This window comes from Leucopleurus acutus, assembly GCF_964270905.1.
Source record: "Leucopleurus acutus genome assembly, chromosome: 3".
NCBI lineage: Eukaryota > Metazoa > Chordata > Mammalia > Artiodactyla > Delphinidae > Leucopleurus > Leucopleurus acutus.
The window spans coordinates 101,153,241-101,175,978 of record NC_139145.1 but is presented as its reverse complement, the minus strand read 5'-3'; the positions used below and the strand labels follow the sequence as shown (position 1 = coordinate 101,175,978).

The 22,738-nt window shown below is 46.2% G+C and overlaps 1 long non-coding RNA gene across 6 annotated transcripts in view; it reads right to left on the bottom strand.

Moving 5' to 3' along the window:
• LOC309959889 overlaps positions 1 to 19,536 on the bottom strand; it is a 154,786-nt gene extending 135,250 nt beyond the window's left edge. For 2 of the 6 annotated variants that reach the window (XR_014326101.1, XR_014326102.1), the window contains exons 1-2: positions 18,878 to 19,536; positions 8,104 to 8,211 (exon numbers count right to left, since the gene is read on the bottom strand). This is a non-coding gene — a long non-coding RNA (uncharacterized lncRNA). Of the gene's footprint in view, positions 1 to 8,103; positions 8,216 to 8,674; positions 9,025 to 18,877 lie in introns of those variants that run through there. The other 4 variants (XR_014326104.1, XR_014326105.1, XR_014326106.1 and 1 more) reach the window with 4 other exon arrangements.
• Positions 19,537 to 22,738: the final 3,202 nt, after the last annotated feature.

Below are 22,738 nucleotides of genomic sequence, written 5' to 3'. Positions count from 1 at the left end.
CCTAAGTGCCCAATGGTATATGAATGGATAAAAAAGATGTGGGATGTGTGTGTGTGTGTGTGTGTGTGTGTGTGTGTGTGTAATGAAAATTTACTCAGCCACAAAAAAGAGTGAAATCCTGCCACTTGCAACAACATAGGTGGTCCTTGATGGTATTATGCTAAGTGAAATAAGTCAGATAGAGAAAGACAAAGATCATACTACTTCACTCATATGTAGAATCTAAAAAAAAAAAAAAAAAAGAACAAACAAAATAAAACAAAAACAAGCTAATAAATACAGAGATCAGATTAGTGGTTACCAGAGGGGAAATGAGTGGGGAGAGGTGGGTAAAATTGATGAAGGGGTCAACTAGACTTGTGGTGGTGATCACTTCGTAGTATATACAAATGTCAAATTACAATGCCATACACTTGAAACTTATAGAATAAAAAAGAATAATATGATAACACTTTGGCTGAGCTCAAATTATAATTCTAAGAATTTTTTCAAAAGGTAAAGAACAGCAACAGAAAACTAAGTATATTTTCTTTTTTCCTTTAAAGTCCTAATATAGTAATATTAATAAAATCACACAAATGCATTACATTAAGAAAATACAATCTGTTAAATTATTGGCAAAAGACAATTATACCCCGAGGGCAGGGGCTCTGCCTTTATCTACTTCACATGCCTTAAGCATGACAAGAACTTTAAGTGTTAACTATACCTCAAGAACAATAAGCACAACTGTAACATAATTCTCCTAAGAATCAAATAATAGGAAAATCCTAAAGAGCTGGGAATTCAAAACAGGACATGGACAAAATTTTACAACGTGCAAATTCTAACATTAGTAGAAGAAAATTCTATCCCTTGTAAGCCACAGACAAATTCCAAGGTCACAGCCCGAAAGTGTATATTGGCTGTGTCAGTAGAAAATATACAGCCAACGCTGGTTTTAAAATAATCTCAACTTGGCCTAAAGTGAAGTCTTTCTCTTTCTGACTTACTTCACTTAGTATGATAATCTCTATGTCCAATCATGTTGCTGCGAATGTCATCATTCTTTTTTATGGCTAATACCATATGATATCACTTATATGTGGAATCTAAAATATGATACAAACTAACTTATTTACAAAATAGAAACAGAGTCACAGACATAGAAAACAAATTTATGGTTACCAAAGGGGAAATGGGGTGGGGGAGGGATAAACTAGGAGTTTGGGATTAACAGATACAAATTACTATATATAAAATAAACAAGGTACTACTGTAAAGCACAGGGAACTATATTCAACATCCTGTAATAATCCATAATGGAAAAGAATATGAAAAAGAATATATATATGTATAACTGAATTACTCTGCTGTACACCAGAAACTAACACAACATTGTAAATCAACTATACTTCAAGAAAAAAATTTTTTAATAAATAAGTAAAGTGAAGTCATTAAGAACTGAGTAGAAACAGTACAGACATCAAAGGACCTATAATCCTGGTAGTATATATGGCCAAAAGAAAATTATCTTTTTACCGTATCTGGTTGTTGTTTCCGCAAACAGCACACTACCTTTCTACAAGAGCTATTATACCTAAGTGAGGTAACGTATGTGGTCTATGTATAGACTATACATTCTTGTGTCTCACTGGGATCTCTCTGATTTAAGCATTGTTGATTTGGTGGTTAAAATTCTGTATACTCACCACTGTCATCAAGATTCATATTGTGTTCAGGAAGAAAACAGGTTAGTCAGGGGCTAGTTTCCTTTACCTACACCTTTTCTCTTGAGTTTCACCTACCTGCTAGAGCAATATGGGGAAATTTAACCAGTGTAGAAAATTCCTTATATTACACACTACAGATGTTCACCAGAACTTTCAACTAGACAAGAATTGCCTTTTGAAATACTTACACACACATATTCGTATATAACACAGCTTTCTCTCCAGAAAGAAATGCTACAGAAATGAAAGAAATCATATTCAGTGAGTGTAAGCAATGGCTAAATAAAAGGGGTACTGGTGTCTGATTACATTGGGTCTCTCCTCCCCAATCTAATATGCTAGGGGAAATTTCCTACTAGAAGCTGCTGAACACATAAGCTAACTGATCTAAAATACTCAGAGAAAAACATGTGTTATCTGGTTTATTGTTAAAACACAACTACCTTGAGAATATTTATAGCATTGACTAAGCTACTGTTAGTAGCTTCACAGGCCCTAAAAAGAGAAACTACTATTATAAGTTTCCAAGTATGTATTTACAGAAGGAAGCAAACAATTTATTAAATCAACTTTTTTGGTCTAGAAGCAACAGATTTGGGGAAAAATGGTTTTACAATAGGATACATAACTCCACTTCTACTTATACTGCTATTTTTTCATACGAGAGGCATGGCACTGTCTGTGTGAATATTATGACTCAAGCTTACTCATCTTAACTAAGCATGAATTAAATTTGTCAGAGTAAAGACCTGAAAGAGAACGAACATGCATGTAATTCTAAGTTGCCATTTTTAGAATGGGGTTTTGCTCCAAAGGGATTTTAAAAACATGTTTCCACATTATTTTATTTGCGCTACTTTCACTTTAGTGCTCTTGTAAGTTGGCTGCTAAATAGAAACAAGAAACAAACTCATTTTCAAAAAGAAAGTCATTTGTGATTTGACCATAGCATAAGCTACATAAAAAAGGAAGAAGTAATTTGTTAAAGACCTGACTGCCAAAATATTTTGAAATTTAGATACACGTACATGTAAAGAGACACTTGTGTTTGGGCCCCTCCCTATTTTCCTGGTCCAGTTACCATGAAAAGATCAGAAAATTAACTGTAGGGTAAGGAGCCTATCGAAAGTCTCATTATATCCAAACTGTCATTCTTTCCAGGAAAGTCCGGAAAATATAGAAGCGAATCACAGGCACTGCAGGACACACAGTCTTCTCATTCTATAAGTAGCTTCCAGGCTGATATGACTTCAATGTTCTTCCCCACAAAAAAGATATTCTAAGAGAAAAATACCTTTCCTGCATGCACAATCTCAAAATCATACATGCCTGTGGATCGTCTTTAATCACAGGCTAGAGCAGCGGTCAGTCAGCCAGTACCCAAAGATGACAGACAATGTGGACTGAAGAAAAGTGTTTGAATGGAAGTGGAAAGAACTGAATTTTATTCCCAGCTCTGTGATTTACCTACATGGTCTTGGGCAAGTTAGTTAACCACTCTGGGCCTCTGTCTTTTGTTTTATTGTTTCATATGGAAAACAAGAGGTACTCAAAAAACTTTTTAAAATTATGGCTAGAAAAATATCAGAGAACACGTAAACCTATCCCCAACTTCACAGATGAGGACAGTAAAGCACTAAAGTATACCCAGTCACAGGCGATTACATTAAAAGCGTTCTAACAGCTATTGCAGCTCCAACATTTTTAAATTTATTTGTTTAAAATGACAAGTCACTTATGTCAGATTTTTAAACCATGTAAAAAAAAGTTCATAAAAGGCAAAAGGGTTGATAATTATCAAATTTAGGATGATGATTATCTCTTCAAGAAGCCATAAGGGAATATAATCAGGAAGAGCTTCAATTGTTCTGGTAACATTTTATTTCTCAAATTGAGTTTGGAGTACATGGGTGTTTGTTTCTCTTTATATACCATTCTTTGTCTAGAATATTTTCTAATCATTTCTTAAGTAACCACTAAAACATCTTTAACCAAAGTCTGAGTGAAATAAATGAAAACATTTCTCTGGAATTTTAAAGGTCCATGGAAATACTGTGTGGTTTCAAACATTCTCCTGTTGAGCTTAAGAGGTAAATATCACTACGTCCCCTAACATAAGGAAAAAAGGGTAAAACAGGCTGTAAGTATATATATATAACTATTTGCAATCTCCGGCTTAGTAAAACATTAAAAAAACACAAAATGAACTATATTTTTAATAGCATGATTAACCCATTTAAGAACAGAGAGAAATAGCCAATAATTTGTACTCTAAACATATGCCTAAGAGAAATATATTTGAGTCTCACCTGAGAGCCAAGTATTTAATCATCACAGTTCTTTGTTTATTTGTTTTTAATGAAACAAATAGGAACTGCAGTTGTTTACCAAAAGTAAGCAAAGCCCTTTCTAAACCTCTACATGGAACCTACCTGTAAAAACTAAGTGTCTCTGAAATCTCTGAAATTTTCCAACAAGAAAGTACAGGTCATTCAGCGAAATATATTTACTGTATTCTACCATAATAGCTATTTAACTGTTATCATTATGATGCAGATATATAATGGAAACAGATGTTCCTTTTTCCTTTCAGCAAAGCACAGGAAAAGCATAAACTTGCTGATATTGCATGGACTACTACCATAGTACAATAGAGGAAAAAAGACGTTAGCACATGACAATATTAGTTTTTACTACACAACTAATTGCATAAAAAGTAGAACTTGAGATCATTAAATCAATATAATTTTCAGCACTACAGAAGGGAAACAAATAGATTTATATAGCCGCCTATTTCACATCTGCGGTTGGGAAAATACTTCTGAGAGACTAAGTATATGCAAAATGTTACCACTGCTTTCAGAGCACAAAGAAAAGAGTGTTGTTCTGTTTTCTTTCCTCGTGTATCATGCATTAGAATGCTGCCTCTACAGAGAACAGTTTTTAAACAGTATCAGTATAAGATGGAAGAACCTTTCTGAAAAACAATTTGGCAATTCATATCAAGACTCTTAAAAAACAGTCTATAGCCTCAATCCAAGTAATTTCTTTTCTAATAATATATTAAGGAAATTAACCAGAGGGATGATAAAAGATTTATTTTAAGTGCTATTCTCTATAACTTTATTTATAATAATGGAAAATTAGAAACCTAACTCTCTAACAGTAGAACAATGATTAATTAAATCATATATGTTAAAACAGTATACAGAGATATAAATGACTTTAATGATAATTTTAATTATATAGGAAAATTTTCATTGCATAATGCCAACTGAAGAAAAGCAGGACACAGTTTATGTCTATGGGGTGTGTGTGTGTGTGTGTGTGTGTGTGTGTGTGTGTGTATACATACACACATATATATAAAATATTTGGAGGAAAAAGTCTTAGAAAAACACACAAAATATCATATCTAACTTTTGCAAATTATTATGAACAGATACTACTTTTTTAATCAGAAAAAGATACTTTTTCTTTAAACAGTTAAACAATTCTATTTCCATGCTCTAATACTCTCTGTCCTTGTCCAAAGTTTCTAACAATTCTTTGGGTCAAATACTCTTATAAATGTTTAATGGACTTAAAAGTTATGTTGACATCCTATTTGATCCTAAAATCTGGCATAGAAAGAAAAATATTTGTCACTCACATAGACATCACATTTTTTTCCTGAGTTAAACATTCTTTTCCTTAAAAATTAGAGAAAACTTATGGGACAAACATTACAAATGCTTACTTAAGAGCTATTAATATGAGGTGTTTTAAGTCACAAAGTCAGGAAATTTTTCAATTAAAAATATTTCTAAAGCATATTAAGTAGCCTATTAATTGCTCTCCCAATATGTGAATAAAAAGTTTGCCATAGCTTTTGTAGGATTCCTAGTTTCATGATTCTATTTTTAGGTGAAGGAGCTGATTTGTCTTAGGCTATTACTGTCTATTACTTCTAGAAGTCTTGCAGAAAAGTGGGAAGCAGCAAATTCTGGCAATCTGCCTAAAGAGAAATCAATGAAACAAATTAATCCTTCGCAGGCTGCAATGACACAGTAATCCATCATTCAGAGCTGCTTTTATATACCAAATCAGAGAGCAGAGGAAAGAGCCCTGGGAGACATCACAGACAACAACTTACACCAACACTGGGAAAATACTGAGGAATCAGTTTATTTAAAGAGGACAGATTTCAGTTGATTGCCTATTTCATCAAATAAAGATTTTTTTCTTTCACAGTGTGGTGAACCTAAGGCCTGATGACTGTATCTTCAGAATTCAGTACCATATATGCTGGCTGACGTCAATAGGGGATGAATGTTTTAAAATAATTAGCATCATTAATCAGTATGAACAAATATCTGGCTAGAGTAATATTACTTTTTCCATTAAAGTTCTAGGTGTTGAATACATTCTGTTTTCAGTAGGGACTAACTGTAAATTCACCTACTAATCTACAACTTAACTGCCAATTCCTGGTAAACCACATTGAAGTATAAGATATGTATAACTTGCTAAGTACTGTGTTAAGTTTAAAGACATGAAAACTTTAATTCCATCTCTCATGGTATGAATTCTAACAAGCCTACCAGATTATAAATAAATAACTTGTTTTATCATGATAAATAGCTCTCTGGCTTATAATAGGCAATGAAAGATAAATTTAAATGTGGGTTTTTTTAAAAATAAACTCATAATCAATGTACAGCAATACACTTACACTGACTATATTTGTTTATTTATATACAAAAACATATTCATCTAAATTTATTTGTTCTTATGTAGAAATGTATGCACCTGAGTATATCTTCCTAGAGTAATGTATTCTGAGTGAAAGTATATTCCCTAGATGAAAACTAATGACAAGAACTATAAAGTCACAGTGTATTACTATTGTTAAATGCATGCTTCTCTTTCATGGTTAAATGTGAGTAGTGAAAGAAACGAATTTTCAAAAAATAAGTAAACAGAATCAAACCTGTCACAATGGTCCCTAAAATATTAAAAGCCCAAAATATTTAATCACAGATCCAAAACAGAAAAAAAAAAAGGTTAAATAAATGCAAACTAGTCAATTTTTGAGTGGCATCTTCGATTCTGAGGTCCATGGCCATATGATTGCAATTCCTGGACCTGCTGATGCATTTTTAATTCAATGCATGGATCTAGTATTTATTGATTTAATAAGGTTAGGGGTATTGCATTGTTGCTGCTACTGATGAACTGTCAGCAATTTAATCTAGTGAAATCTAACAGAGGAATATATATTTTAGAGAAGGGGGTGGGTGGGGGGAAAAGGAGGGGAGAGAAAATGAAAGTGAGAGTGAGAGTTGAGAGAGAGAGAGAGAGAGAGGCAATAGCCAGGTAAGTGTAATCCCTTCAATACCCTTGACAGTGGCAAGACCAAAGCCCCTTTTCCCTCAGACTGCCTTGGGCTCCAGACATTTATTAAAGATGTTGGCCCAACTAGTTGAGGTCACAATGAAGAGACGGCAACAAAGTCTTGCAGGTAAACCTTCAGTATTAGGGAAAGCAATGACTTATCTCCAATATCCACCCTCTGGCCTCTTCTCAAAAGTCCTGAGGTACATGCATGCACACACATGCACACACCCCCAAAGAGCTGAGCCCTTACCTTCTCACCTCAGGGTTTAAAGTAGCCCTTCAGCATTGTCCTCTCTGTGGACCCTAACATTGTCCAGAGCATCATTAGCATGCAGGCAGACAGAAAAGAAAGGAGACAATTCACTTTCTCAAAAGCAGTTCTGCCAAAATACAACCAAAGGAGAGAGGCTTTACAGGGTATGTCAAAAGATGGAGGTGTTGCAGGATCCAGAATCAGAGAAGGGGAGAAAAATCCACCAAAGTTGCTGAAGCAAACACTTAGGGAATATTAGAAAGCTTTTTGCGCTGCTGTGCTACCCTGCTTGTGGGCTTATTTCCCCCACCTGGACACCTGGGAAGCATGTTGTGCTCCAGCTTTTCCCTGACTTTGAAGAAATGGATAATCTAAGGAGCAGTGCTGCTGCTGGGGTCAGTAAAACTATGCTAATTGGTGAACCTAATTGCTTCAAGCAGTCCTGCCTCTAAACAGGGAGAGCACAGTTGATGGAGTCAGTCTGTTCCTAATAAAATGAAGAAGCACTGAATTAAATTCCCAAGGAAGGCACTATAAAAGTTTCCACAGTGTAACCAAATGACTTCACCTATGCTATTACCCCTAAGATGACATCTTTGAAAGAAAGCAGACCCCAGTCAGGCTACATATTCATAAATTGGCTGAGTTTAGGCCAGTGAATCTGGATTGATTTAAAAAGGCTTTTTCATCCTTCCAATCAAATGAAGTCACTGTTAATTAGATGCTTTCTGTTAACAATGTCACTCTTCTCCACGTTACCTGCTCACACTTGCAGCGCCTCTAGTGCAACATCTGGAGCACCAGTTCCCCTGCAATCAGTCCTCACAAGTTTGGCCCGAGGGTGGTGGTATTTCCGTTTCTCAATCCCTGTCTGAAGGAAGATACTATTCAGTGTACCAGTGGCGAGATACATAGCAACTCTGTAAATTGAGAGATTATAAAACAATCTCTGGGAAAACTGTCCAGATACAGTCTTCCAAAAAATATTTTTTATTGACTACACAGCCGTTTCTAAACTGTGCTGTTCCCGCCTTGTGGACGGATGTTTTCAAACCTGCCGAAGGCCACGAAGTGAACTCCCACTGACTTTCCAACTTCTTAAAACCACGCTCCTCGAACTAGAAGTTAGGGTTTGAGGTTTCCCAGCCTTGCCCCAGGCCTTGCTCCCTACCCCTCTCAACCCAACACCTGAAGAGGACCTGCGGCCCGAGGCGCGGCGAACTGTCGAGCAGCCCCGGAGGCACCAGGCTCAGAGCGCTCTGGCCAAAGAAAGGAGAGAAGCGTAGTAAGCCTCGCAAAAGCCGTCTCGCTCGACGGTGGGTCTCCGAACCTTACAAAGTTGGGCGGAGGCCGGCTCACTCCCTCCGGGTCCACTCGGAAGAGGTCTGCAGCGCCCACCCGAGGGGGGAACACACAGCCAGCGCCGACCGAGGGCTCGGCCCCGGGGTTCGGGGAGCGTGCGCCACCCCCCGGTCGGGCCTGGCTTACTTCTTGACTCTCTTCCTCTGCGCGGGCCCGGGGCTGTGTCACTCCGGCCGGCTCGCGGCGTGGAGGCCTTCAGCGCCGGCGCAAGCGCTGCCCTGGAGGACGGCCAGACGCGCCCACCCGCGGTCCAGGCCCCTCGGCCGCACGCGGCTCCCCGCTCGCGTCGAGGGCCTGGCCGCCAACGCCGCGACCGAGGCTTCGTGCCCGGATGTGGGCCTCGCTTCCGGGAACGGCTTCCCCCACCCCCAGCCCCGCCCCAGGCTGAGCTTCGGGCCCGAGCTCCCAGGCCTCAAGGGAAGGAGTGGGAGGGGCCCCACGGGGCCCCTACAGGGAAAACGGGAGGCCAGAGCGCAGAATTCGTTCGCAAGGGAGCGCCCTCGTGGGGTGAGGAATGTGAGGAGACGGGGGAGTAAGGGCCCTTGACAGCCGTGGGGACGGCGCGGGCTTCGGGCAGGTGTCTCCGGGCCGCTCTCCGGTTCCGCAGCGCCGAGGGCCACGCTGATCCGAGGGCATCGGCGGACGACGAGTGGCCGCCACAGTCACATCAGGACTCCGGCGTCCCGAAGGCCACAGGCCTTCGGGGAAAGCCTCGGAGACCCGCCGCCAGGTCACGCAGTTCATCCCGGGCAGGGAGCTCCTGAGCGGGAGTAGCCGACCAGAGGCATGGACCTAGATCTGGGACCCTGTCCCTGACTCAGGCGCTCGAGGACCAGACCACGGCCTTGGAGACCGCGGCCTTGGAGTCCTCCCCGGCTAGGGCTGCGGACGGGGCGGGAGGCTCGACGGTTAAGAGACCGTGAGTCTCGAATTTTTAGACATCACAGAGGGTAGAACCACAGTAGATGAGATTAGACAGTGAGGTGGAAGGACAGAACCACCCGAGACAGGCACACTCTGCGAGTTCGGAGGCTTAATTGCTCTTTTTCAAATCTTGTACCCCAAAGCTTCGCCCTGTGACAACGCACTCCTTCTCCGCAAGGAGATTTGGGGAAATTAACTTTCTTGGGACTCTCTCGTCCGTTATGTGGGCTCAGGGAGGAAGGCAGACAATAGCAGCAGCCGAAACACCTGCGATCTCTCAATACAATTAAATATGGACGCTGATTGTAGTCATTTCTCCTTTCGCTTCCAGAGGGAGCTCAAACCTGAAGCATCCAGGTTATCCCTCTCCTAAGTGTAAAACAGGATACTCGCAAAACCTGCTAGGAACACCACCAACCGCACCTGGAGGGGGTCCCCCTTTGCAAACAGAAAAGGCGATCTGATTTTTTTCACTTTCGTGTTTGTGTGAAGCTGAGTTAGGGGCTTGCGCAGTGTAACACACTCCTGTGACCCTCTGGAGACTAAACTAGAACTGAGCAAAGGGAGATCAGGTGAGGGAAAGGGACGGTGCTGAGGAGAGAGTGGCGGGCAGAAGTCTGGGTGTGTGGTGCGCAAGGGCGGCGGGACCCGTGGCGGGACCCAGCTGCGCGCGAGAAAATCCCAGAACGCCTGGCCACACAGCTCTGCGCAGACCCCGCAGAAATACGGCCACGTGTTGGGCTGCTGCTCTGACTCTGCATTTCGGGGCGATCTACACACACACACACACACACACACACACACACACACACACACACACAGCGGCGCGTGTCTCTCTCTCCCGGAGCTGAGGTCCCTCAGAGGTCGTCCAGACATTGGAACCCCACGAGTGTCCGCCTGGCACTGCCACTTGACCATTTCGCTCTCGCTGGATGAGGGGTAGCTTAGCCGGGGAGGGAGGGCAGACGAAGGTGCCTGTCTCGTGGGGATCCAGCCCCGCGCAGGGTAAGAGCTGATAGAGTGGCCGAGCCCGGGGAGGGGCGGCGTCCTCCGTGGCTCTAGCCTCCTCCTCGCCCTTCTGTCCGGTCACCTGTCATCCCGAGCTTTCCAGGTCCTCGCCCCACTCGGCTCTCCGCGGCCACGCGACAACCCCCTGCCTGCCTGAGCTGCGCGCCCTGGTGGTTCCCGGATGCCCCAGCCCTGAGAGCCAGGGCTCACCCCTCACTGTAGCCTCTAGATACAAACAGCACTGGCTTCGCTCTTCCGGCCGCCAGATCCCGGTCTTATCCTCCCACCGAGCAATGACTCGCCGGTGTTTGGGGTGGTGGTTGTTTCTTTTAAAAGTATATTAAAGGATCACTGGCGTCTCCTCGTCCAGTCATTACGCCTTTATCCCTATCAATTAACCACACCTCAGAGGGCTGCTATTAAGAGCTAAATTGAGCTGCAAAAGTAGGTATCCCGTTTCGGACAGATGTTGTCATCTCCCGCTGAGATAAGCGGCCGGCAGGGTCCGACCCGCAGCTTCCGCAGCCTCCCGAGCCGCGCTGGACCAGGCTAAGGACTCTGGGCCGCGGGGCTGGAAGGGAGGTCCCCGCCCAACACTGCGCTGGCGCTCTAGGAGCTGGGGAAATGGGGAGGGCCCTAGTTCTCGGACCTCAACCACTGTGCACGCCAAGGGGAAGAGTCTCCAGAGTTATACCAGGGAAAACGCCAAGAGCAAGCCGTGCGTCTTTACGCAAAAAAGTAGAGTGGAGAGTGTTAGCAAAGACCCAGCTCCGCACCGGAGACCCAGAAGGGAGGCGGTGGAGGTGTGGGAAAAGGGCAAAGTAGTGACTTTGGCTGGCAGCCCTCCGCCAACACACCCCACTTCCTCTTCCCGCCACTCCAGCCTCCCTCCTGCCTGGTAGCAGGCCCCCAGGACACTTTGTGGAGGAAGGCGCGGTGCTATGGAAATGCTAGATATGGAGCTAGGGAATCCTGGACTGAAACGTGGCCTTTAGGACAAAGGAAATTCACTAGGGACCGACGTGGCCTTCCGCCCAGATGTGTCTTTCCACTCTTTCTCACCCGCAATCACTCCTGACGACTTGGAGCACGGCTGTCGCACGCGGCTGGGAGATCCTGGAGGGCTGAGGGAAGGAGAGAGCAAGGGGACGTGGCCCTCGCTGCAGTTTCAGGACTTTCCTCCCGACAGTGGCCACAATATATTTAGCCAAGGCTCAAGGAGATTAATTTCCCAGCATAATCCAATTAAAAGATTTCTAAAGTAATCTTTTGCGAAAATGAAAAACAAAAGTGTGCAGCTAAAGAGGGTACTGGTTTTGATGACAGTGATTTATCGCTTCTGCCCAGCATGCGCTGCCGCTCGCTCTCTTGCACGCGATTTGACCAGAACATCCCGTAGATGCCTCCAGTCCAAACCTTAGCCTTTCTGAAAGACAGCCATCCATCATGCCAACCTGGGCAGGAGAAGTAAGTGCAAGGGACTGGGGTTGCTTACAAGCACCACAGACTTTTTAAAGTGCTATTAGATTTACGGTCTCTTTTTTCGACGCCCATCCAGAGTAATTAGCACATATGTTCTAAATAGATGATACTTTTGTGAGCAATAAAGCAATTACCCATCGTTGGAGCTGACAGTTCCTCCAACTAAACTCCAACCAGCAGCTGATTGGAAAAGGCATTTCAGCTCCATTGTCTGCAATTAGTCCTGCTAAACTACTACACCCCAACTAGCTGGTTTGAGGTTAACTTATTCAGTGTTGTATTTGCACGGACGAACCATTGCCACGAAGGGACTTGCCTTTTGCCCCCGCCAGACTGCGCCCTGGGACTACAGGAGCAGGTGGGAGGGAGACGCCGATGTTTTGGGGCCGGGATGATTCCCAGGGGAGGGAGCGCCTGGCCCGGCCTCAGCTTCAAGGTCAGTGTCCAGAGAGCTAAGCGCTGCCGACAGAGAAAGCCATTGTTTCTCCTGCTGGGCAGTCACTGAAAGAAACTGCTCAGTTCTCAGTTTGCGCTACCAAAAGCTTAGTGCTAAAAAAAAAAAAAAAAATTAAGCACAGAGGAGGCGACTGGGTTCCGAGTGCATCTTTCCTGCTGCACACCCAGTTGTGACCCTGGGCCACCAAACTGTCCCTAAGGGATAAAAGTAGACTCAGACTCGCCAAGACAGCAAAATTCCAAGCCCTCAGCTAGGAGAGGGATTCTCCAATTCTAGGAGTGGTTGGGGAAAGAAAAGACTAGAAAGGTCAGGAAGCCCCGCTTCTGCCTTCAGCCTCTCTGAGTGCAAAGTCCCCCTGAAACTGGGGGTTTTCTGTGAATTTCTTTCTTCGCTTTTTCTTTTCACTTTTCTTTTTCCCTTCCTTCTTTCCTTACCTTTTTTCTTCTTTCCTTTCTAAAGTTAAGCCCAACAGGTCCAAAATTTGTACACAGTGACTGGAAAAAATGTGTTAAACGTCGGTTTGATGCCCCACCGGAGCTTCCAAATATCCAGCGGCTGGGATTCTTCTACTTAATTTAATCTTTATTGGACAGGGCAGCTCCTACACTCCTATTCACCAGGAAACCCCGGGAAACGGATCCGTTGGGGTTCAGAATTGAGGGCGGGAAGAAGAGGAGTTAAAGAGGGATTAATCCGCTCCCACCCAACTTCGAACTTTGGAACTGCGATCTCCGGTAGGCTGGGAGTAGGAGGGGAGGGGGCCCAAGGTCCCAGCCCTTGACAGCCAAGGGTCTCTGAGACCTGGAGCAGGGGGCAGGGAGGCTGGCGGGTTTAGACGGGAACTTGTAGCCCTGGTAACCGAGTATTCCCTTAAAGGAATTTACAATGAAGTGTCCCAGGCTCTGGGAGCAATGCGAATTTCACTCAGAAGAACATGGGACTGGGGGTGGGGGTGAGAAGAGGCTTCTTAGGAAGTGAAGCCCAGTGCCTTCAGTCCTAGAATCAAATGTCCTTTTCTGGATAGCCATTCATACCTAACAACCTGAGGGCTGTTTCTCCTTCATGAAGTATATGTAACAATGGCTAAGGAAAACAGTTTAAATGATATTGTAGTCAGCATGTGAGACTTACTAAAACAATTCTCATTTCAAAACAAATTATAATCAATTTCTCAGCTTCAACCATTTGGAGATATGTATCTATAGCAGAAATAAAACAAAACAAAAAAAACTTTTAAAACTGCCTAATGTCAGGCTATTGTTTTCCACTTATTTACTGTGTTTTAACCAATTTAATGCCAAGAAAAACCAAAAAGAAAAAATATTGGGGAGAAATTGAAAGTAATGGTCTCATCTTACCCCATCACCTCCCACCTGTCATACAATCTCTACCGTCTAAAGAGAAATCCTCCTGTCAATGTGGCTTCCAACTGAAAATGGAAAAGAAATAAGATGTCTTCACTAAAAGGCTGTTCGTCGTGTTCTTAATTATTTGCTTTTTTTCAGGACTTAAATATGACATCCCAGAGAGTAAGGGCAAGAAAAAGCTAAAAAAGAGTCACCTGAAAGTAACACCTGGACTTGGTAGAGAATCCTCATGTGAGTGTGTGTGCATACTTATGTGTAAGGGCAAAATGACCCATCCAATCAAACCCCCAACCCAGAATGTATGGGACACATTTACATAAACATCCATACACCCTGAAAAATCTCTAAGCACATGTGTGCAGAGATATAGTCCTATGCAAGCTCAGCTAGCTGTCCACATACATGTATTCACTTCTGGAGTAAAGGCATTTTCATTGCTCCCATAGTTTCTTTCCATTTAGGGCGATTAGATGATGTCTATTCAAAGTTGCTGATCCAGAGAGAAAATAAGAGTAGATAAAAGGAGATTTCAAGTGACCTCCTCGTCCCTTTCACACCAACCTGAGCCCTAGAATAGCCAAGGATCAACTAACACAAAAGCCCTTTCCTTTTTCTTTTCAGCTTCAGAAGATTTCATGCAAATGGTTAACAATAAAACACAGAACTATCACCGAGTTTTGTTAGATCACACATTTGGAATACTTTATTAACTCCTCCCACAGATAGGCTAGGTTTATTATCCACCTCTGAAGTGGGTAAATAAAATATACGTAGCAAAACAGAGGGCATAATTATTCACTGCTCCATGTGGTTTGTATCAGTGGTGTACTATGCTCATTCTTTTTCATTTAAACTTTACCTAAAGCCCCTCTCCCCTACTGATGGAGGACACTGTAATAAACATATCTTTCCACTGACAGTTTAGAGGGAAATGTTAGGTTTTTATTTACATTAAACTTCTGACAGGTAAAATAGGATTGTAGCATGACCATAGTTACCAACAGATCTGCTGGCTTTGTGAGCCAATAATTTTCCACTAGTTTACTTTATAGGCAGTGAAGAAAGTGGCATTGAAGACTTAAACATATTCCAGCAGTTTTTAATCAGTGAATGTCCAACTCAGATCTGCTTCTGATGGGCTAACCCTGTAGTAAAAGAAATAGGTGCTCTGACAGGTGACTATTAAGAGAAAGTATAGAGTTAATTGTATAGTTAATTGTATTGCCAGGGTACTTTAACAAGTTTCAAACTCATTTCAAAACATGAACTTTTCTTCCAAACCCAAGTCATCTTCCCTAGGAAGAAGAGCCATGCAATTATTCTTCACTCAAGTTGTACATTTAAAATAAAGAAATACATTTTGTAACACAAAAGTCTTAATTTTTGTGTTCCTAATTTTTGCATAAATACATTTAGATAGCTAAGGCTTGATTTTTACAGAAAGTAAATATTTGGCTTCACTGCTGTGCTAGGAATCGTTGTCACTTTTCCTCCTACAAAAGGCTTGATTGGCATCCAAAGGTCAGCACTTGCTCTCCTGCCATTTTCCCGTGGCTGCTCCTGGGCCCTCTAACTGGGTGCCCAAGCAAAAAGGGGAAATGCTTCCCTTATCTCTCTTTTCCAAAACACCTGCTTTAACTGGCCAGCTTGTCATAGAAAACTAAACTGCTTTTTAAGGTAAAGCACTTATCTCTGGGCATTTTGACCCAAAGGTGACAAAGAAGAAATGCCCAGGCCATACCAGAGTTATAGTGAGTACACAAGCCTGCTGGATCCGTGGTTCAACGACATAGGCAGGCTGAGAACAGACAGTCCAGCAGAAGCCTGACTCCCAACTTGGCCTTTCCACCCTTGTCTTCATGTTGACAAAGGCAGAACTTTTTACAGCTGGGCAGCCACAATAGAGACTGAGTTCAGTCTTGCAAGAAGGGGTGGTTTCTGACATAGGGTGTTTGTTTGTTTGGGGTTTTGTTTTTAAATAATCACAAAACATTAGGCAGGCATTACTGTGCCTCTCTTCACCCTTTTCTTCAAAAGATCTATGCAAGACCATTTTAAATACATCTTCTTCAATTTCGTTTTTCACAGCCTTAACCTCATACCAAGGGAGACTAATTGATTCGGCACCTTTAAAATAAGCTCTTTGGGAAAGGTCTGCAGTACGAGCAGAAGAACTGACCTTTCTCCCAGCGATCGCAAGCATGTTCATCTCTCCAGATGGGCTTGATAAAACAGGGTTATTTCTGTTCTGTGGTCTCCCAAAACAGAATAATACCATTTTTAACAATTTAGGGGATAGGGAAGAGATACAGGAGAGAATTTTCTACACGTATCTGGTCATTTGTAGGGTCTCACGGCTCTTGAACTAAATTTAGAAAACATTTTTACAAGGCCACCTTTTTTTTCAGTGTGATTTACCAAAAAGCCAAAACAAATGACCCGTTGAGTTTGGGGAGAGCAAAATACCAATATCAGAGAGGTCATAGAATTAGTGAAGAATGATTCCAGCCTTAGTGGAAGGAGAGATAGTGGTGAGGGGGTTGTTAATCAGCTAGAAAGGCTGCATGGATCCGGACTCTGGGGCCTGGAATGCGAGTCATGCTGTATATACAGCCACAGACCTCTGCTTCTCTCCTTCTCCCACCAGGTCACAACTGTTTATTGTCTGTCCCGCTAGAAGAGAGCAAGTGTTGTCTGGAAGGCTTTTAAAAAGTGATTAAGGCTGAGCTGTGATGCTAGCAATCTGCAAGAGGTATTGTAAGCCTGATTCCTCTCCCCAGTCGGAGGGGTACCTTCTCATGTCTCTTGGGGAACCACACTGGAGACTTTGCGTGCATTGAACTGGCCTATGGGGACCAGGACAGAGGAAGACTTTAGAAGTGAGGTCTGGGAGTCCAGGCCCTGGTGAGGAAACCAGCCAGGTGTCCTGTCTCTACACCAGCCTCGCCAGGAGACAGGGACCTTGGAGAGGGCCGAATATACATGGCCACCACGCTGGCAGTCTCAAGGAGTGTGCTGAGACAAGGGCCACTGTGGGTTTGGGTCCAAGAGTCCCAGTTAGAGGTCCTCGGAAGCAAGGGCTTGGTGGAGAAGGGAGGGAGAAAGATCTGGAGAAGAGAGGATGAGTGGAAGAAAGATGGAAATTCCATCTGCTTTTCTGCTTCTGCAGCTGAGCGTTCCTGGACCTGTGTGTGGATCTGCACAGTTTGAGGACCTACGTGCTCCCTCAAAATATGACCACTTTCTATTAGGTGCCCTCCCCAACCACAACAGATATCATTGTCTCCGGGGTTGCGTGTGGAGCGCTGCCGGTAGTGTGCTAAGTTGAACACGTAACGAACGACAGCCTCGTGGAGAGAAAGCCTCGGCTCCCTCAGGACCTGAGGTGACCCTCAGTCCCTCTACGGAAGCCGTTTGCTGGGGGTGGGGCTTTGAGCCCAAGTGGAGGCGCTCTGCGGGTGTGCAAATGCGATGGGGGAACACAGGGTCCAGAAGAGAAACTGAGCCTAGAGTGATGCTTGGGCTGGAAGGGGAAAGCGCCCCTCCTCGAAAAGCCTCGGTTTCTTCTTGCCCCTCTCACGACAGCAAGTTGGCGCATATGCCCGGCAGGAGCGCGATCTGTTCCCCTGCTTTGAAAAGCCGAAGGTTTCCACGGCTCCGGACACCACAACCGACAGCCACCCCTCCCTTTCCGGGGCTAAAGCCGGGGGCTGCGCCCGTCCCTCCCTCCCTTCCTTCCAGAGAAGCAGGCAGCTTCGCCTGAGGCCACTCGAGGTCTCCACTTCTTCCCATACCCAGGGTCACGCCAGATCCCAGGGGCCTCTTGCGAGTTTGGAAGCTCAGGGTAGGGGTCGGCAGAAAGAGCCCACAGCGCGGGTGAGCGGGCCCCACCGCTCTCGGGGAGCCTCATCTAGTCCTCCTGCCACGCCTTGCCCCTAGCTTGCAAGCCCGAACCGAGGCCGACGCCGCTGGGCTGGCTCCTTCCCGCGCCCACCCAGCCCTAGGGCGCGGCCCCCGGCGTCGGCTCCCCCGCCCCGCGCGCCCGCCCTATGAGCCCTCTGACGCAAATGCGCGCCCCTGCCCAGCGCCGAGGAAAGCTTTCTTGTCGGTTTAAATTGAGGCTCTTCCTTTCACACACACTCGCTCCGTCCTCACCCCTGGGGAGGTGACCCCTCCCCACCCCCAGCCCTCTTGCTGCTGCGCGAGAAGTCTGGCGGGGCTGCGGGGCTGCGGATCTGGTGCTCTCTCGCTGCTGCCGCCGCCGCCGCCGCGGGTTCTCCGCTGGGGAGAATGGCTTGGTGTCCCTTTTAATTCGCTGACACTATCACCCACATCAAACAGGCAGCCATCGATCGCGTTACATTAGGGGATCCCGTTACAAACGGCGTCCGCAGGTGGGCGGCAGGAGCCTCGCTCGCCAGGGCCTGGCTGCAGCCTGGCAAGGCGCTGGCGGCAGGGCCAGCCCGGCCGGACTCGGAAGCCGACTCCATCGCGGCTCCGGCTTGGCACCGGAGTGGGGGGGGGGGGGGAAGGGGGGGGCGGCGACGGCGGCTCGGGTGCCAAACCTGTGGACCCTCCGCCCCCGGTCCTCCGCCCCCCGGGTGGAGGCTCCGCAGCATTTTCCCGCCAGTGCGGGAAGAGGGTAGAGAATGGGGGTGAAGGAGACCTGTTTTGAATTTGGACTGATGCTCGGCGGGCACGATCCTCAGCTCCAAGGCGGCGCCGTGGCCGTGATCCCTACCTCCACGCCGCCGCGGGACAGAGGCCGGGTGAGCGCAGCTCCGGAGCAGGCCCCGCGGAAAGTTCTTCTCGCCCCGCCCCGGCTGACTGGACTGCGGCCCCGGCCTGCAGAAGCCATGCTAGCAAAGGCTGCCTCCCGGCCTGTCCGCGTTGCCAACCCCGAGTTCAAAAGAAACGATAATCATTGTGTTACTTGCCTGGTGGGGCAGGACTTGGCCGAGTCTCGCTTCTGGTGCCCACGACTCCCGGTCCAGGGTCCGAGGGCGGCTGGGCCCGAGGGCCGGGCGTCCAGGGGGCCTCTGGTTCCCTGGCGCTCGCTCTCGCTTCCTCTTCCACTCGCTCCGTCTCTCTCCACGTTCTCTTTCCTTCTGCCTGTATCCCTCTGTGCCTGCTTCCTCTGCCCTCGACTGCCTGCCTTTGTACTAGATGGGGAGTACAATTTAGAATTTATATGTAGAAAGCTCGTTCTTCTTTATCTTTTTCTTCCTTCTTTCCTTTTTTCTTTCTCTTTTTTCTTCCTTCCTTTCTTTCTTTCTTTCTCCCTTTCTTTCTTTCTTTCTTTCTCTCTCTCTCTTTCCTTCCTTCCTCCCTCCTTTCTTTTCTTTCTTCCTGTCTTTTAATCGTGTTCGTTTCACCTTTTAACTGACCGGGAGACGTAAGCGCGTTTATTTGGGGAGAAGGGCGAGGGCAAGGAGCCCTCGCCGGCCCCCACCGCCTCCTCTCCATCAGCTGCGTACAATGGGCCGCCGCTCGCGGAGTGCATTGACTGTCTCTTCATTATTCGAGCTGGAGGGGCTGCGGGGCAGACACGGAAAAGCCTTTTTTCTGCTCTTTAAAATCGTCGCTCGTCACTAAGCGGTCGCCGACTCCAGACTTGTAGGCTGGAGAGACCGGGAAGCGCAAAACGTACCCCAAACACGCAGCGCTTCCCAAACCCCTCCCTAGTGAAATTTAAAGGGAGAACGTGTATTAAAAAACAAACCCTACCTCTGTCAATACAGCGTGGCCATTTACTCCCACCTTTACCTGAGGGCGTGTTGAGGCTCAGGGTGCTGGAGCTGAGACAAACTTTTACGCTCTCCCGAGTCTAAGGGCGGGCGGGCAAGCGCAGCTCCCACCCCCGGCGGCAGCAGCGGCGGCTTTGTCACTCCGCGCCGCTCCGCGCCCGCCTGAGCCTGCCTAGGGGAGCGATCTCAAAACGAGGGGGGTGCGAGTGTGCGATTGGAGAATATGTAACTAATAGAAGTATCATTTTCCCCCAGTACGATCTTTCAAGGAAAAAAAATCCATTGAAAGAATTTTCAAAGTGCTGTCTTCGTTTGGAGAAAAGGCACAGGCTGCCTGCCGGGAGGGGAGGAGGGACCCGACTGTGCGCCTCCAGGACGCGGCTCCCGTCCGCTAGGTGGCAGCCGGAGCCAGCGATTCCTGCAGGCCTCGCGGCGGGACCCGCTCCTCCCGCCGGCCCCTCCTCCGGCGACCAATCGCCTTTGGGAATCGGGGTGTCTCTCTCTCTCTCTCTCTCTCTCTCTCTCTCTCTCTCTCTTCTTTCTTTCCTCTCTCTCTGTCTCTCTCTCTCTCCTCTCCTCTCTCTCCTCTCTCCTTTCTCTCTCTCTCTCCCCTCTCCTCTCTCTCCTCTCTCCTCTCTCTCTCTCTCCCCTCTCCTCTCTCTCCTCTCTCCTCTCTCTCTCTCTCTCTCCCCCCTCCCCCTCTCTCTCTCCCTATCTCCCCCTCCCTCTCTCTCCCCCTCTTCCCCTCTCCCCTCCCCCTCCCTCTCCCTCCTGCCTTCCTCTTCCCCTCCCCCCTCCTCTCCCCATCTCCCATCTCCTTCCGTTCTCCCTCACCCCTTTCCTCTTTTCCTGGGACTCGGACTTGGCCGCACTAACCACCCCGCCCCCAACGATATGAGAACTTACTACTATTTTATTAATAATTACTGGAGAGTTCATAGGAACTTGGAACAGCCTGAGGATACCAAAAAGGGAAAAGAAAAGAAAGAGAGAAGAAGGAAAAATCGGATTGACTGGAAAGTTTATTTTAAAAATCATCTTTGGGATGGAGAGGAACCTTTGGCTTGGATTGATTTTGTGGCAGTAGCTGCGAATTCCAGGAGTGCATTTTTGTCATAATTAAACCCTTAATTTTAAAACCAAAATATACGTTGGACCAAAACACAGGGAGTCCCTACTTTGTTTCTTAAAGGAATATAAAATGAGCAGAATCCACTCTTGGATTGTGCTTATGTGTGAAAGAAGAAAACAATACAAACCCAAAATATTTCACGAATCATTAAAACGGTGAGAGTTTAATTCCCATTTAAAATTTTCCTAACATTTTCAATGACACTCTTCACGCTCATAAAACATAATTCTAAAAACTTTTCGGAAGAAAACAAAATAATGTCTTTCTAATTCTCTTTTTACCCATTGCAAGGCATTCTTCCCCTCGCCATCCCTTCCCCCTCTGGTGTGCGTGTGTGTGTGTGTGTGTGTGTGTGTGTGTGTGTGTGTGACCATAGACGACCCATACTAATCAGGTCTCAGAGTAAATAGCAGCGCAGGGCGATCTCAATGTAAATTGCGCTTGTCAGAAGCACACCCCCCCCCCTCACTTTCTCTCCTCCTTCCCTCGCCAACCCGTAAGTAGGTAGCTAAGAGGGAGGGGAAAAAAAAAAAAGAAAGAAAGAAAAAGAGGAGGGGGGAGGGGCTCTCCAACCAATGGCGTTCGGGAGGCTTGGCTAACCTTAGCCTCCCATTTTCTCTCCCCCCTATTCAGGGCTCTGACCAGTCAGTCGCCTTTGATTATCAGTTGCCAGCAGCCCTTCTCTTGGCTCCTTGACACGAGCTCCATATAAGGCAGCGATCTCCATAGAAACGTGTCAGTTTCAATAGTAGTGTCAAAGTTCACTATATACAGACATTCGCGCAGATCCCCCTTTCGGAAACACTGCTCTGCGAGTCCTCCCGTTTAAACGCATTCAATTTTGGGGTCTCTCTCTCTTTCTCTCTCTCTCTCTCTTCTCTCTCTCCCTTTCTCCTCCGCCTCTCTCTCTCAATCTCTCTCTTTCTCTCTTCTCTCCCCCCTCTCCTCTCGCCCCTTTCTCTTTTCTTACATATTCTATTAGTTGTTTCCCCCGTATTCTTCTTCTTTCTCTCCTTTTTCTCCCTCCTCCTTGTCCCTTTTACTCCATTCCTGCAGAAGAGTGAGGGCTAAACTTAAAAAAAAAAAAAAAGGAGGAGGAGGAGGCACCCCCTCGTATTCTTCTTATCGTTATTTTATACATATATGATTTTTTTTGGAGGGAGGGTGTTGGTTCCCGGCTGAAGAGCACTTATTTAAAATACTAAAAAAAGAACATTTTTGGGCGATCTCCAGGGTTTTTTTAACTAGCTCTGTGTGTTATAGCAGAAGAAGCAGAAGAAGGAGCAAGAAAGAGGAAAAGAAGAGGATTATTTATTCGACCTACTTTGGATGTCTCTCTCGTTTTTTTTTTCTTTCTTTCTTTTTTTTTTTTTTTGCAATTCTTTTTCTTCTGATTTTTATATTTTCTGTTTCGCTGTGAATTCGTCGCCGGCGTGAATTATCTCGTGTTTTTCTCCCCCTCCGTCACCTCCCGAAAGAAAAAGGCAGCGAGAGCCCGGCGCCACCGGCACAACAAAAAGAGCAAAGTGTGTGATCCTCCTCGCTGGCTGCCTCCCGCTCTCCAGCGCTGCCTTCCTGAATGGCTGGCTGCGTCCGGCCCTGGACCTGGCCCCCCGACACCAGCGCGCTCTGATCGCCGCCGGCAGCCTCGCCCCGCGCCCTGCTCGGCTCACCGCGCTCCCCTCAATCCCGAGCCCAGCGAGGGCTCCCGCCGGGACAGCGGCGGCGGCGCGGGCGGCCCCGACCCGAGCTCGCGCTCCGGCTGCAGCCCCGACTCCAGCTCGGACTCCGGCCCGGGCCCCGGCTCCTCCAGCGGCGCTCGCTGCTGCAGCTGAGGCAGCGGCTCCAGAGGCGCCTGCAACCTCGACCTCCTCCTCCTCCTCCGCCGCCGCCCTCGCCGGCTTCCTCTATGTCT